Source organism: Bombus affinis, chromosome 8 (assembly GCF_024516045.1).
Source record: "Bombus affinis isolate iyBomAffi1 chromosome 8, iyBomAffi1.2, whole genome shotgun sequence".
NCBI classification, from domain to species: domain Eukaryota; kingdom Metazoa; phylum Arthropoda; class Insecta; order Hymenoptera; family Apidae; genus Bombus; species Bombus affinis.
Window position 1 is genome coordinate 6228185 of NC_066351.1, and position 18314 is coordinate 6246498.

The following is an 18314-nucleotide window of genomic DNA, read 5'->3' on the forward strand; positions in this document are numbered from 1 at the left end:
ATTACCGAGCATTTGAAATATTTCTTCCTTTCGTTCTTCGGAACAAAACTTAGGATGAAGAGTATTTAACACTTTCGAAATAAACAAGCTAGAAATGATAAAATAGAATGGTACTGAAGAAACAGGAAAAATCGTGGCGGATACTCGTGAAGATTCATCGAAAGGCGCCAGAACACCAGCCTGTCGATAACTGCGAGTTTTCACTCGATCGCGTCGATCGTATCGAAACGAGGCCGTCAGTACGTCTTTAACAACACCGACACTCGACATCTGCCTTTTTAACGATCGTGATCCACGTAATTCTGGGGAAATATCCGAGCCCCGTTCTCCGTACTCGTTCAGCCGAGCTTCTCCTCGCTTGTTCCTTCGACTCGGCAATTATGTTGGGTTCAGCTGCAATTAAGCTCTAGTTCGGCGCGTAAGTGGCGCATCTAGAGCTACTATTACCGATAAATTTATGGCCTATCGATATCTTATAAGCACGGGGAGGCTAGTTACGGATCGGGTAAATGTAAATTGTCGACGAAAGGACTCGAGCCTCGTAATAACGTATCTATTGATCAAAAAACGAGTGGGAAAAAGCGATCGAATCGATCGGCGAGAATTTGTTGTGAAATTTATGAAACGAACAATCTTCTTTGTTAATGGAAATTGTTAGAGGTCTGTACAAATTTCTGGTGTTAGCAGTGTGGAATGCAGAGGTATGAGCGTGATTAAAACGACAGATTTCGAAGGTACGATGAATTGGTATTTATCAAAGCCTTTTTGAAAAATAATGCTTTATAGAATCGACATTCAATGAAAAGAGCACATCTGCGTCAAGTTTAGGTTTCTTGTATCATTGATTAGTTCTTGCAATCGATTCTTCATCTTCTAGTATTTGTGGTATCATATACGTTTTATTGAACACGATTATATAAAATCGATTATATAAGATCTTCATGAAAACGCATAACAAATTTTACGTTGCTCATTTATGAATTATTAAAGCGATGAAACAAGAGAGAAACAAGAACTTGAACATACCGAAAATATTTGTTAATTATTTACGAGAAGAATAAGATCCGTCAAAGTGTATCATGCTGATTTCAGATTTTTCTAATTGGAAAGGAACTTGGAACAGTTAATACCAACGAAACAATGAACTTTTAAAAGATCAGTTTCAGAAAACTCACAGAAGAGATCAAGCTTTAGACTTAAAATTACTTTTCAAAAATTAGCTTGATCTTTGAATTTACAGGCCATATAACTTGCGCGGTATCTAGCTGCTCAGCAGAATTCGAATTACGTATTTCTAACACAAATAAGAAAAAATTTGCCGCGAATTGCTCATTCTTCCGTAGGAACTGAAAATTCATATAAGCGGAGAACTCCTCCCCTATTCCAATTATTTTCGACTTTATCCGCGTTAGAAGCCAGTTTCCGTGCGTTGCGCCCTGGCTAATTGGAACATTCTAATTTCTCGCGTTCTGTTGTTTTCATGTCCGCTGACATCGCTAATTCCAATTTCCCTCGTTGCATTGTAACAATTCACTTGGCGTAGCAGGCGGTAACCGTAAAGATCGAAAGCTTCTAGAAATTCTCCGTGAACTCGTGCCCCCTTGCCATTTCACTTTTTTGAATCGGCAGCATTCGAGACGCCCTCGTACGTTCTCTCGTCGTACGATCGGTGTTTTTCCTCTGATTTTGCGGCCACGAGAAATCGTGATATTCATAATCCAGGCAATGCGAAAGGGGAGGACTTGAAATTCCAGTGAAGGTTGCTCGACGAACCTAAAGTCCGATATTCGATTCAATTTCTGCGAAGGGTAGTAGTGGTCAGAAGGGCTCGAATCGAGACCAATGGCTTGCTGTGCTGTGTTGGCCGTTTCTAGTCCAGTGCTCGAATCGAGCCTCGATCGAACGCGAGTATCTCACGCTAGCTGAACTCTCTGCTGCGTAAAAAGAGGAGTCGACTTTATGGTCGTGAGCGTATCGGCCACCTGTTTTTAACCGGCAGTTCCCATGGCTGGGATATTTTCTTGTTCCACCCTTTTTTCCCCTTTCCTTTTTGTAATCTTCTCTAGAGTTTAATTTTTATAGGTGAAAAGTAAATTAGGCAGTGTATTGTTTACTGGGACTACTATCTCTTGATTTTCACGTTTCTTTTTACACCCTCACGGATATATTGGAAGAAGATAATCAAAAAAATTTAAGGGATCCTAAATATATTTACGATCATGCACAGGCTCGCGAAAGTAAATGAATATTTAGCGTAGACAATTTCTATGTTCACGTTGTATGTGTCGTATAAAACATTTTGAAATCTCGATAGCATCATAATGGACGATGATTATACTGGTTACAAGGTTTACTTCAAACATATACTTAGAATTAGTAATTTATAAAAATTCACAGTATGAATAGTTGCTTTAAACTTTTTATCATAAGATAGATAATTGACTGTTTAAATAATTTCGCGAATTTGATTTAAACGTACGTTTGCAATAAATACTTTTGTTGCGACCTCTCAACTAGTAGTTGGCTATCAATTATCAATTAAATTATAACTGTTCGGTTGGGGTCGCGAACCTTGAACGATATTATCGCCCAAGGAAGGTTCATTAAGAGTTCTAGTATGATTATGATTTTGTTGGATCTTTATTTTGAAGTATTAATATCATTGTGATTTTGAAGTCTTCTAGAATGATTGCGATTTTGAAGTCTTCTAGTATGATTGTGATTTTGAAGTAGCGTCTATTTCGAAGTCTCATTTGAAGTGTCTTCTGAAGTGTTGTTTGATCTAGGAGTGTGTTTTCGTCAACGTGTCCTGACTGTCGAAATGCCCGTAGGTGTCTCACAAGTGGCGCGTCTTATGCGTACCTGGTCGAGGGTGCATAGCGCAAGGTCCCGTTAATGACATCGTCTGATGATTTATTGTCGAATTCTCATCTGGTATCGAAGTTTACGACACGTCGTTTGCTACTGAACGGACCCGTAAAGCGCTTAAAATGCTAATTAAATTGTCGACGTGGTCCGAATCGTAAACTTATAATGTGCAATGTGGCAAAATTCTAACTTCTCAAAAATAGCAGATGTGCTGTCCGTATCGTAAACTTGGATTTATTTCAAACTTCGATCATGATAATCATATCATGCGAAATCATATCATATCATGCAAATTTTCACATGTAGTCGTATACTTCCGTGAACTTACGTATATCAAATCGCAACTATGCATGAATATAAAATTCTTATTAGTCGATTAGTTGTTTCAGATGTATACTTGATCATCATATCAGATTGATACTTTGCGTTAATTATCACGTTTCGTATAAATATCCTAGGACTTATGTACAGTATCGAGTATTTGTACGGAAAGATCCATCAATGTAATACTTGTATCTCTCGATTATGTAGTAGTATGCAATGTACTTAATTTGTCAATTGCGAATCGAAGGATAGCATATCTTAGCCGGTGAATCGAATAAAAAAATGTAATTATCGCAATATAGTCAGACTAGGTTAATCGCGTTGCACCCATGTTACGGAGTAAACAAGTAAATATTGAAAGAGAACGTTCATTCTGTAAGAACGAAACATATTACGCGATTGTTGGCCAAAATTGCAGACATTGCTCTGACATCTTGCGAAATCTCATTTCCAAACATTGAACGTGACAAAGGGCCGGCATGCGAGAACAGCAGAGAAAAGAGATTTGCCGCAATGCAACAATGCTCGTTGCAACAATGTTACATCGCAGCCCCTATTATCGTAAATTTCGACTCGTATGAGCAAATGGTATTGTTGTAATGGCACAGCCAGTTTTCGGAACAATGCGTAAGATTTAATATCGATCGCGAGAGAAAATAGCTGGAAAGCGTAGGCAAACGTGCCGAGTAACACTCTTTGGGGCCTGACTTGACAAGAAAAATATTGCGAATGGCACTACCAAAGGTTTGAAAACGGTAGAAATTTCACGGCAATTTTAGACCTTTCACTGGCATTTTTAGGAAGTCTCTATGAAACGCAAAAATGGATCTGTGTTTGTCGTGCGTCGCCTTGTCGACGACAATAAAAGTACGATTGTTAGTTCGGTCTCGAAACGATAAAAATATCTGTAATATTCGACGAGTCGGTTGGATATCGATCTCTCTACAAACCGTTGTATCGTTGCGCTTTTCCTGCGAAAACATTCCGATAACAATACTGTCCAGCGATTTGATTAGATTTCAAGCGTAATTTCACGCTGATACGACGTATCTCAGATAATAAACAAAATTATATTTTAATTGCTACAAAGATAGTCGGCTTACCGTTACCCTTGATTCAATGTAATGTATTAATAATTATACATTACCAATAAACTCAGCGTCCTTTTAAATATTGTTTCAATACCCATAGGAGATTTTCATCATAAATTAAATTTATGAATTGGCAAATCATATCGTCATTTATTTCATTGTTTAATTAAATGCAGATGTAACATTAAATCAACATTCAATTGAAACTTAATTTTTTCTTCTTGTTACTATTAATTTTTATCGAGATTATTATACGCAAAATCCGTTTTCGATAAAATTGGCCGTGAATAAAACGATAATTAATTAAACGACTTTTCGAAGAATCGCATATTATTGGTTATAATTTCTTTGGAACGAGCAGTAAAGGATAGAAGATTGGTGAAAAACGAAGGAGTGGATGATATAAAGCAATTTTCACAAGTTTCTAGTCAGCCGCGCGCCCTTTTTCTCCACGACTGTCCTGCGACAAAGTACACAGAGCGCGAAAAGAGCGTGAAAGTAGTCCTTTGATGTCAACCACAGTGAATATGGCAGCGTTTGCAACGCTTTATGCTCTTGGAAAGGAAAACGCTTAGTACGGATTTGCGGTTTTGTTTACAATCGAAATTCACCGAATATGCTTTTCTTTCGATTCCCCCGTTTCGCTGAGTCGCTCTTGAAAGAGAGAATTTTCTTCTGCGAAGTATGAACTCACTTAGTGTATAGTAATTAGTAGAAGTTAATAGAATTATTAATGCTAGTTTATTAAATTTCTGAATTTAATATCAGTCAAGTATGTAGAATAATAAATTGCCTTTTCTCTATAGAAGTAATGCACACAATACGGAGTCATTATCTCGATGAAACTTATCGTAACCCTGTTGGCTATGCCAGGTGTAAATTCGATCAATCGCGGGGAGACGCAATCGCGAGGAAACACGTCAACGGGAGTCGTAAATTCCCGTTACGATTATAATAATCGACGCCGCGAGTAGATCGATCCCCTGATTTCCTGATCTTCTGATTTTAAGACAATAGAGGTGGTTGAAATGATATAACTCCGTGATTAACAGTGTTATAACTTATATATTTTCCAACAACTTCGTATAATCACACACACTAGTAACGTCGCTGGGTATGAGGATTGCCTTGATCTTGCTCAGATTCTGACTGCCAATCTGATAGATGAAGGCTCTCGTGTCGTAGTAGACGTAGCGATTGATCAGATCCGACCTTGACTGAATCGAATCAACAGAATCAACCGAATGACCGAATGAATAGACGTCGACTGCTTGACTTCGACTGTGTGACTTGAGTGACTTGAATTGACTGACTGACTGACTGGAACAGACTGACTGACTGGAACAGACTGACTGACTTGAACTAAATGACTTGAACTGACTCCCTTGTGTGTCTGGCCTTTGGGACTTACGGAGGAAAGCTCGGGATGTGGGTGGTTTTTGAACGAAGGAAGCTGATTCGTTGTTCGTACTTTCCGTTATGAACATGAGGACACGGATCCCCGTTACCATTGGCTAAGACGTTAACGATTGAAGTTGGGAGATGGAAGCACCCTACCGGCATGACTCGTGGGAAAATCCTGACATTTCCATTATACAAATGCCTGGTTTTCCCTAGCATATAATTAACAGTTTTTCCCGTCATAACTACCAGCTTACTCCGTAATTTTTAAGAACGTTCAATAAACCTAAGGACTTTTTTAAGTACCAGCTATCAACCGAAAATACTTGCAGGATTCAAGGTTCCTGCAAGCTAATGAGAATCGGTTTATGGTGGGCCTTAGCTTTATTGAGGGTTCTCTAACGACGCTTGGGCCTTGACGGTCAGACATTAAGGTACGTCGCGCAGACCTTTTCACGCGACGTAACATCCTCCCCCCGTTGAGAGGACCCCGATCAAAAGTCCATGGGTGGTATCAGGGAGAACTTTCGTCCGCGTTCTCCGCTGTTCGTGGTTGTCCGGGTTCCTCCGGTTCGGGTTAACAGGGTAGTGGAATCAATCGTTTGACGCCGCGATCCAGGATATTCGTCGCTGTCTTCACCGTGGCTGTTCGTATAATTCCGTCGGCTCCTGGGTGGACCTTAATGACGCGGCCCAAGGGCCAATGCATAGATGGAACGTTATCTTCTCGGAGAATTATGATGGTGCCTTCACGAATGCCATGTTTGCCCTTGTACCATTTGCTACGGCTGGTTAATTCGTTGAGGTACTCTCGGTACCATCGACTCCAAAATTCCTGCTTAATCTGATGGATACGTTGCCAACTAGATAACCGGCTTGGTTGGGTTGTCTTAAGATCTCGTTCCCGAATGTTTGTAAATGTGTCGGGAACGTAAATGTGTCTATCAAAAAATGTCCGGGAGTGAGGACCGGGAGATCATTAGTATCTGTAGAGATGGGAGTAAGTGGACGGGAATTCAACATCGCTTCGATCTCAATAACCAGAGTATTGGGATGTTCGAAGATCAAGAGTTCCGTGCCAACGGCGCGAATAAGATGCCGTTTAAACGATTTCACCGCGGCTTCCCATAAACCGCCAAAATGTGGTGAATTCGGAGGGTTGAATGACCATTGTATCTGCCGGTCGGTGAGGAAAGTCTGCATTTTCTCTTGGTGGTCGTCGGATTGTAATAGGAGATGAAGTTCTTTCAACTTCCTGTTGGCTCCGACGAAGTTAGTGCCGTTGTCCGAAAGGATTGTCACACAATGTCCTCTCCGAGAGATAAACCGGCGGAAAGCGGCGAAAGTCGCTTGTCAAATCGCTCACTAATTCGATATGAACGGCTTTGGTAGCCAGGCATATGAATATGGCGACGTACACCTTTACTCTTCAGCGATTGCGATCCCTTCTCTCCTTGACATAGAACGGGCCGCAATAATCGACCCCGATGTTCGTGAAGGGCCGCGACTCGGTGATACGTGACTCTGGCAGATCTCCCATCAGGTATTCTACTGATGGTGGATTGGCTCGGCAACAACGGACGCACCTTTTGATGGTGCGCCATACTTGGCTTCGGCCGTCGACAGGCTAGTAGCGTTGTCTAATCGCGTATAATGTGGACTGGGTCCCTGAATGATGGTTGCGTCGATGCTCCTGGTCGATGATGAGCTCAGTCACTGACGATTTTGGCAGAATGATAGGTTGCCTTTGGTGGAAGGGCATCTGTGAGTTATTGAGTCGTCCTCCGACTCGTAATATCCCTTCATTGTCGAGGAGAGGATTTAGGCGTTGGAGTTTCCCTTCAACGGCCGTGGTCCGATCTTTTTGTAGTGTGCGAATCTCCTTCGAAAAATGGATGTTTTGTAGGAGTCTTAGCAATCTATTTTCTGCCGAAATGAGTTCATCTACTGTTAGAGATACCGCCCGGCTTTGCTTGTGTCTCCATCGAAGGCAACGGGCGACGACTTTGGTTAGTTCTGACCATGACGAATATTTTTCTAATATTGTATGGTCGACGGGGTTCGCTACCAGGCAGGTTGACCTCTTTTGCTCAGGGACTTCGCCCGACGGAGTTGGGTTCCATGTTGGCCAATGCTCTTCGTTTTGCTGGAGCCACTCTGGTCCATTTTTCCAAATGGACGGGCGCAGGAACTCCTTGGGCGTCTGACCTCGTGAATGAGGTCCGCTGGATTGTCGGCGGTAGGTACATGGCGCCAGTCGGAGAAGTTAGTCTTGATTTGGATCTCGGCTACTCGGTTCGCCACAAATGACTAACATATGCGGCGATGATTTGATCCACTGGAGCACGATGGTGGAATCAGTCCAGTATACGATCCGAGAGATCTTGATCGTTAGGGCCTTCTGGACTGATGCGATCAAGGTAGCCAGACGTAGTGCTCCGCTCAGTTCGAGTCGTGGGATAGTCTGTGTTTTGAGCGGAGCGACCTTTGACTTCACGGTGAGTAGATGGGATTGGATGGAGCCATCGGAACTAATGGTGCGGAGATAGACGCAGGCTCCGTAAGTCTTCTCGCTGGCATCGCAAAAGCCGTGGAGTTCCATCCTAGTCGCTGCTGGTATTACAGTTTTTCGTGGAAACCGGACGTTTATCAACGCTAATTGGGTGTAGTACCAGCTCCAGTCCGTATGCAGATCCGCGGGAAGTGATTCATCCCAGTTGATTTTTAATGACCAGACATGTTGCAAAATAATTTTTGCTCGAATGATCACTGGCGCTAGCAATCCTAATGGATCATAAATTCTGGCGATCACCGAACTCATTGATAGCTTTGTAACCCGTGGGAGATCAGCTAGGGTATCGACCGAATAAAGGATTGCGTCAATCTGGGAATCCCAAAAAACCCCGAGGGTTTTTATGGTCTGAGAATCACCCAATTGTAACTTCCGGCATTTGTCTTGTTCGGATAGCCCCTTCAGTATGTCCGAATCGTTGGATGCCCATCCTCTAATATTGAAGCCGCCTGATTGCAGAAGATCGGTGAGCTCCTTCCTGATCGACAGTACCTCTTCCTTCGTATCAGCTCCGGTGAGGGCGTCATCTACGTACAAATCGCGCTGTAATAACAATGACGCTCGTGGAAATTGGTGTCCCTCGTCGTCTGCCAATTGTTTGAAACACCGTAGGGCCAAGTATGGCGCGGCTGATAACCCAAACGTCACGGTATTAAGTTGATAGGCGTCGATTTCACCGTTGGAATTGCGCCACAGAATTTATTGATAGTTCCTATCTTCTAGGCGTATCAGTATCTGTCGATACATTTTTTCAATATCACCAGTTAGAACATATTGGTGAGACCGGAATCTAAGTAGAATGTCGAATAGATCCTCCTGCAACTTTGGTCCGGTGAGCAAAGTATCGTTTAGTGATACTCCAGTGTTGCTTGACGCTGATCCATCGAACACAACCCGGAGCTTAGTGATGTCGCTTGATTCCTTGATCACGCCGTGATGTGGCAGATAATACTCGTGGTTAGCGGGGTGATCAGTGTTGATCTTCGTCATGTGACCCAAGTCTACATATTCTTGGATCACATTATTATACGCGATTTCGTATGAGTTATCGCGTTGGAATCGGCGGTGGAGTGACGCGAGTCGTTTCATCGCTAGTGCTTTGGATGATCCAAGGGATGGGAGCTGGTTGTTAAAGGGGAGGGCGACGATGTATCGTCCTTCGCTGGTGCTTCGGACGTGATCTCGGAAGTGTTCTTCGCATCGTCGCTCTGCCTCTGAGAGGTGTTGAATCGGGGGTCCTTCGTCGATTTCCCAAAACCGCGTGAGGTCAGCTTGCAGAGCCGTTGCGGAGACGTGAAATGCATTTGTCGCAATTTGGTAAGTTGGACTCCCCCCGATTACCCAGCCGAATCGGGTTTTTTGTAAACGCAGCTCCGGCTCGTCTGGTTGCGTCAGATTAATTTGTCCGACGCACATCGACGCAAGTGTCGTACCTGAGCTCAGTAAGACATCGATCGGACCTGGCACATGAAATCGTGGATCGGCTAGCTTGATATTCTTTGGTATCTCCGATGTCGAGCGATCGATGTGTTGACTTGGGATCAGGGTCGAGATAGCCGGGATGATGAGGAACGTTATTGTACGTTCATAGGTGCCGTCGGTGGACGTGATCGTAGCCGTTATGTATCGCCTTGCCGTCGTCGTTAAGGTATCGAGAATTCCAATTGGGACACTTTTTAAGTACCAGCTATCAACCGAAAATACTTGCAGGATTCAAGGTTCCTGCAAGCTAATGAGAATCGGTTTATGGTGGGCCTTAGCCTTATTGAGAGTTCTCTAACGACGCTTGGGCCTTGACGGTCAGACATTAAGGTACGTCGCGCGGACCTTTTCACGCGACCTAACACCAGGGACAATCGCGTTGTTAAACTAGCATCGAATCAAAATTACCGAAAGTTTCGATCAGAAATTGAATTTTAAGTCATAATTCATAACGAATGTTTCACCGAGAACTTTCTTCACTTTCTTTTGCCATTTGCCTTGCTTGTAGCTTTGTGTGAAATACAGTTATGTTGTCTTTCTGTTAGTTTTCTCGTGTTATATCGCGTGATATACGACTAAAATCGTTATTTAAACGATAGGGGCAAGAAGTACATAGTTCATGTGACGACAGCCAGTTTAAATTTCTACTTCTACTTTCTATCATGACGATAATTACGATGAAATTTTTGAAACATATTTGACTTTAATATGCTCAGTATAATACTAAATTCCAAAGAAAAATTCTAATGATCGAAATAGATTTCTTTATACAATGTATTCATTTATGATACGTTTGATATTTTACGATATTTCAAAGGAAACACATTATTTTTTCGTAGTCGAAATTTATGTCATCGACGTTCACGTCATCAAACACGCGATGTGGGTTTAGTTAAATAAAATCGTATTTCTTTCTTCCCCATCCCATAACTAAACCTACAACATGGAACGATAGTCATTCTACCAGAATTCAAGTTTTATCAAAGGAAAGGAAGCGCACAGACATTTCGCGAATAATACTGCAATTAACTTCAGCCACTCGAACATGTCGGTGGAGCACGAAGAATGCGTTAGAAGCACAATGCCCGTTCAACTATCGACTGGCAATTTCAAGTTCCAAAACGGGAACACGTAATTGAGGAACAAGAAAAATTTCCTCTCTATAAATGCGGCAAACTTCAATTTCGTTGAGATTCTAAAATTCGAAATAAAAGGAAACGAGCAATTAAGAGAACAGAAGAGAACGAAAAAATCGACGCAATAACTGGCTACACCCAGAGGGTAACATCGAATCTGTTTCTTGATATGGTTCGATTCACTTTCATTCCCACGTGTATCTTGCACATCGATTTCAGTTACGTTTTCATCAAGATACATTGCTTGGTACAATGGTATTCAATTAAAAGTATCCCTACACTCATCTATTTTGAATAAAATGTAATTTAATTACAAAATCACAAGTAAAAACTATGTGTTAATAAATAATGATTACATTGCGTACATCGCCAACTGTTTGGTATCGATGCTGCTGCTGGATGCATTATTATATTTTTATATGATAACATTTATTTTAAAAGATTAGTAGATATACAATGAAATAATGGCATCTGTAAGTGCGAAACACGTTACGGTGTAAAAAAAATAATTTTTTACAAAAAAAATTTCTATATATAATATCCTATATATAAATATCCTGACAGAATTCTTTATGAATCGTATATTCAATTTTAACATACCGTTGATCAGTTTTTAAATAACAAATATTGCTTTTAACTATTAGCTATTTATTAATTTGTATATTTTATCAACACTCATCTTCTTTTGCCACCAATCGGCTAAAATATCCGGATATTTTCGAACGGTAGTATAAGTAGCGAAAGACGAATCAACGAGAATATGAGATGCAAGCATTAATTTTATCAGACTACCCCTTCACACTGTATACGTATAATGTAATAAATCAAGGGATAAAAGGCATTGAAAAATTTCAGGAATTAATCATCGATAACGAACGATGGAATTATGATTATATGGGTATGCATTGAAATGAATACCGTTAATTTATTTCACGTGAAAAGAATTTTTCTTGTTATTTCGATAGTGCGACGGAATAATTACGTTGTTCCTTTTAAAGAGATACATGGCTAAATTAATAAAACTCTGTCCTACTTTAATCCACGACTTGAAATATGCTGGAAAAATGTATATGTACATATACGAATAATATGAACGAAATTACAGAGAACAAACGTTTTTTCTCGTAATTTAGGTAAGAATCTCAATCACAATTAATTAAATGGAGTGCAGCCCGTTTTATAATACGTATCATATTAGAAAAAAAGCAATTATTAAAAATCTTTTAATTGAACAGATGTTTAGGATTAAATTAAAGAATTACATGAAATATTCCAATAACTGCAATGTATCCTGCACCTATTATCAATAGTTAATGCTATCCTTTCTCTATTGGTTTATTCTGCTCTTTTAAATTAAGATTTTAATTAAGTTTAAGTGAGTGTTTATTTCTCTTCGTTCAATTTTGAAATATGTGATCGCTACTCAGTAACAACCTGTATAACGTAACTTTATTTCAAAGTTAAAACGAAGAACTTGAAATATTTGAACAAATTATATTTGTTCTTTAAAAATGAATAAAGGACATCTTAGACAGAACATTTTAACTAAGGAGGTCAGTCACTACAATTATCGTAATTTTTTGAACCAATATTTTAACTAAAAAGGGTAGTGTTCCTACTAGAGTAGATTGTGAATGTTTATACAATTTTATATTTTTATGAACATAACTAAAGAAATAGGTTCTAAATAGAAATTTGTTTCGTCTATTACACATTACAATAAGCGTTCCTTGTACTTTGATTATTTTATATATTCCTACAATAGCATTTCGTAGATTTTTGGAATCTTGAATTTTCTAAAAATCTATAAATATCCACAGTCTAGTTATTAGCAATAATTTATCAAAATTATTTTAATTTTCGAGCTCCGTCACAAATTCTCCAATGCGTGGATTCTAAATTTGACATTTCAATACTCCAAGCCTGCAAATCACAACTCTAGCTTCCTAATACTCCATATCCAACCTATATACATTATACATGTATCTAATCTCCATGTACATAACGGATTCTCCACAGTTTCACATAGAATCATTGATTCACGTTGTCCGTCTCGTTCACTCGTGAATACTCGCGAATACCGAATTCGATCGCGTCGACAGCGCAGGATTCTCACACTAGAAAACAACTATTGAAGAACAAATGTAGCCGATGATAATTGCGATAAGATACGAACGGTCGATCGAGATACTTGATGTGGCCTGCGGCATTGCAATGACCCAAGAGGAAGCAAAAAACTCGAGGGGGTTGAAAAGTGTCAATTGAATGAATTTCACCGTTCGCAGATCATTACAGTGCCCAACAGCTCCCTACCGACGGAACAGCGACTTTAATGAAGGTTGACACAGATTTTCAACGAGCCAAAGGGTGACCGAGGGTGTTTCTGTATCCGATAAAAATCGCACCCAGTTCAGACCGCCTGTCGGGCTTTCTTCATCTTGACCTTCTTTCGCTCGAGCTCCAAGCAATTCGCCGGTATTTTTCGCCAGAGTACAGAAAACTCGTGAATGGCCAACTTTTCTGTTAAATAAATGGTCCCTTCCGTTTCTATCGGTGAAGACAGGAAAGTTCGTTTTGAAGCGTCCAATCGAAATCAAACAAATGGTTTCGAACTTCGGCATTAACTTTCACTTTGAATTTTCTTTGTAGCTTACAGTGGCTCACAAAAGTATTCGAACACCTTCTGTGTAATATATTATATGCGTTATGCGAAACACTTTGAAGTTTCATTTAGATCGTAATGAGGCACGATTATCATAATTATATCGACAAAATTTGGAATAAAGACTGAAAGTAGGTATAAAAATTATATGATGTATGGTGCAAGTATAGGTTTCACAGATATCATAAAAGTATCGAGACAATTAATTACTCATTATATTAATAAGTCTCAACATTCTGCATTTATTGCATATTTTTAGGAACATTGTGCCAAGTACAGGTGGTGTCGAGTATTAATATCATATCGACATAAAATAAAATTTAGGAAAAATTGCAAAACAATTTTGCGAAACGGTTTACACGTTTTCAATTAAAGCGATTTTTTATTAAATTTCCGAACACATCGTTCTGAAGGGAATCCTGAATCGTATTATCGAAATGTAACTCTCATCGAAACGTAAAATGCACGATTTGTCCGGAGAAAATAAAATTTTAACTGAGTTAGTTCATTTAACTTTCGACGAGAATACGGAAGTTGTTTTCGGCCGGCTTTCAATAATCGACAATGCAGACTCTGACGCGTTTCCTGCACACCCTTAATCCATTTCACGCACTCGGACGTTTTCTTCTTGTGCGATTACACCTTGTTAATACCAACATGATAGAAATTAAAAATATTTTTAGGAAACTTCTACACAAACTACGTAGTAGCATATAACTTTAAAGTAATAATATCCTTTTCCAATTTGTTTACAAATAATCACTAAATAATCTGAAGAATGTAAAAATATGCATTGTATCTTTTGATAAATGGACGAAGACTTTGAAAGAACAAGATAAATAAGTTACTTGATCTAATCACAAAAGAATACACATATCGTTATATATCACATATATTACATAAATCAATGTTATAGATATGCTTTTTTAAAGAAATACGGATGAATCTATTACACAATCTAATGGATTGTGAATAAAACAAAGGAATACAGATAAAATACGAAAAGAGAAGAAAATGCTAGAAAATACGAAAGGGCGAGGTTCGACAAGCACGCAGCTCGCATTCAACCGTTCCCAGTCGTTTTGATAAATTTTAAATCGATTAAAAGATTCTCTATGTTCCACGTGATTGCAGTTCCTATAATGCTCTCATTCAATAGGTGCAGTTCGCTTTCAAATATCAACTCCCCTAGGAATAGCCTGGATCTGCTCTTCCGCGAACCTTTTAATCGTGGATTTCACTACTTAATTAAAAATCGCGTGAATGTTTGGATCGGCCCGGCTCGCGCGCACTACGGATATGAATTACCTCAATTTGTTCCATTCAGACTCGTCGGACGGGACGGGTTTCCGGCTACCTGTATACGTTTCATGAACACAAACTCTAAGCGAACGGGTTCAACCAACGAGCGCACTGATGCCATTCGTTATTTTTAAGAGGGTTAGAACGTCAGCCGCGGAGGAAACTTGTCACGCGATCTCGTCGTTAAATAACCGACATTAAAACCATTGGTCGTTTTCCACCGTGAAATGTTCGCAGTTGAAACATTCAAATTTACACTGTGCTGCAATTCCGGCAGGTTCCGCTTCAGATTACGCATCGTTACAGCGCACGGATCACAAGCTTAGCTTCCAGTTTGCTCGTCTTACGATTTCTGACTCTGAACTATAGATATAAAATTCGAAAGTTCCAACAATTCACAAAGTCTTAAGGTCCGAAGTTCAGAAAGTTCAACTTGTAAAGTTCTTGCTTAATTCGAAGTTCTGATTTGTGCGCAGTTCAAACTTTTCGAGAGTTGTGCACAAAAATGCTAATTCTAAAGATCCGAAAGTTCGATTCTTAAGTTGGAAGTAGTTTTAAAGGTTCTGTATGTGTCAAATCCTTATACTGGGGGTGTCGCAGCGTTTCCCGGTCAAACGTTGTTAGCATATTCTGTAAGTCAAGACGAGAGAAAAAAGTCATAGGAACATATATCACTGGCAGCATTGTTAAAGAACTATAGCAAAAAGCGATATATGAAAAGAAAAGGTAGCGACCGTGCGTTGCTACGATACAAAATATGAATAAGTCAGAAATATTTACATTCAGTATCAATAAGTATCGTAATACTTTTATGATTCCAGCTTCACAAGTAATAAGCGAGAACTTCAAAGAGTAATAAATTCAATTTTTTTGCTGTATGCCAATCTTATATTGGCAGTAATGCTGAACATTTTGAAATAGAGTTTGAGCTGGAGTTGTATTACGATACCTTTTCACTGCTACTAGATGTAAATGTTTCTGGTCTATTCATACTTTGTACCGTAGTAACGCACGTTCTTATTATAACTTCACATTTCATATATAACTTTTTGGTACAATTCTTTAACAATCCTTCCAATGATATATGTTTATATGACATACTTTTCTTGTTCGAACCTATAGAATATATTGAGAACGTTTGACGGAGAAAAATGGAGCACCCTGTATAAAGGCCTTGTTTTATTTTTAAGATTTGTATCAGTGTTGAGAAAGGTTTATGCAATCTGGAAATTTCTGAATTTTCAGGAACATACCTTTCTATTGTCACCTTCAAGGGTCGATTGTATCGTCTAACACAGCGGTTTGCAACCTGTTACGTCGCGTGAGATGGTCCGTGCGACCTCGTTGTCTGGCCGCCAAGTACGCGGTCCGCGTACCGTGGGAGGGCATTGGTAGGAGGCTTCCTCCTCCTATCTCCATTCATTAACGTTAGCTATAACCATTGGGCATCGCAGATCTTTTCCTAACGAAAAGTGTGAACAACGAATCCGCTTTCTTCGTTCAAGAATCACACCCACACCGAGCTTTCTTCCGTAATTACATGAGAGTGGACAGTCAGTCAAATCTCAGCGAGAGAAGAGTCAAACACCAACTTGGAAGGAGTCAACATTCAAATACCAACTCGGAAGGAGTCAACATTCAAACACCAACTCGAAAAGGGTCAAAACTCAGTCACCACTCGACAAGTTGCTAATACCTATACGAGTCCAACACTTTGAACCCGATTTGGAAAGACATTATAATTCGACATCGTAGCCTAACCCACGAGTATCTCCGAATATTTATATAATCAGTGAAATCCGCGGCAACAATGGCAAGCGTAGACAGATTCACCGCCTTGCGTTGCATCCAAGGTTATTATATCCATCAACTCACACGTTTATCGAAACAATTGGACGAATACGAAGAATCCAGTCATCAGAGAGAGTCTAACTTAATAGTCATTGAGAAGCGGCTGAAAGAAATTTGGATGGGATTCGAAGCCAATCAACGCGAGCTATTAAAATTAGACGAAGAGGAACATACGCGCGGCCTCGATATAGCGGACCAGTATGACAATGTAGTAATGCGGGTAATCTGTCATATAAGTAGCGTAAAACAAGCATCGACGTCGATACCGACAAAATGCGAATCAGGCACTGGTTCTGGGCCGATATCAACACCACCCTCATCTCTGCAGAGAGATCGAAAATTTACTCCAAGACCCACATCTAACACTCAAGGACAGAGGAAACAATGAAAACGAAAGCCCACAACTTCGAAAGAGGTCGACTCACCGGTTACATCTCCATCTGACTCAGTGCGTCACGACCTATTAGTCACAGCCCAAATGAACATGTTTAATCACAAGGCACAACCAATCCGAAGTAGGGCTCTGCTAGACACCGGCTCAATGATGAACTTTATGACCGAAAAGTTGGTCAAATCACTCGGTATAAAGCAGGGAAGATGTTCGATCCCAATCGGAGCCCGTGATACCCTAAAGACGACTGCAAAGCGCTATATCACGGCCACGATAACCTCCATGGAAGACACGTACAAACGTACAGTGACATTTTTGGTGAGACTGACAATCGTGACATTGGTCTCAGATAAACCCGTAGATCGCTCAATAATCCAAATACCCAGGAGTCTCCAACCAGCCGATCCAAGATTCCACAGGCCTGGCCCGATCGACATCTTATTGAGCGCGGGACCAACACTAGCATCACTATGCGTCGGACAAATTATCAATCAATCAGACGATACCGACTAGTGTCTGAAAAAGACCCGATTCGGTTGGGTCATCGGGGGAGGGGAAGCCTAACCGCTCCATCGACATCACAAGTCGAACACTTTGAATCCGATTGTGAAAGACATTATAATTCGACATCGTAGCCTAACCCACGAGTATCTCCGAATATTTATATAATCAGTGAAATCAGTTGTTGCAAATAAAATATATATTATAATCTATTAACCGCAGTGATATACCAACTCAACTACTCCTATTATCCCAACAGAAATAAGGGGATCGATCTGTTCGTGGCGTCGATTATTATAATCCCGTTGATACGTTTCCTCGCGATCGCGTCTCTCCGCGACTGGTCGACTTTATACAATCTTTATGCTGCTACGCCTTCCCGAAAAAAAAATTTTATTCCGTGCCTCCCATTTTATTCTTTTAATAGATACAATAATATATATACGTTTTAAATAATAAAAACTTTATTACAAAAAAACTGAAAACTACAATTAACAGAATAATAACAAGGTTTTGGTATAAATATACGCGCGTTGCAATATGAATTTTTATTTATTTGTAGATATTATGGTATGAAAATTAACATTTGATTAAAAAATTTTGCTGCCTCCCCTGCCAATAGTCCACGCCTTCCAGGTTGGGGAAACCGCTGGTCTAACAAGAAAATAATGATACGTATCATAGTGAATGAGACATTCATCGTACCTCATTCTAGACTTTACATATTATAATT

At 39.9% G+C, this 18314-nt stretch overlaps 1 protein-coding gene across 3 annotated transcripts in view; it reads left to right on the plus strand.

The window, feature by feature from the left end:
- Positions 1-18314, plus strand: part of LOC126919632 (glutamate receptor ionotropic, kainate 2-like) — a 148761-nt gene that overhangs the window by 69989 nt on the left and 60458 nt on the right. The window lies entirely within an intron of this gene.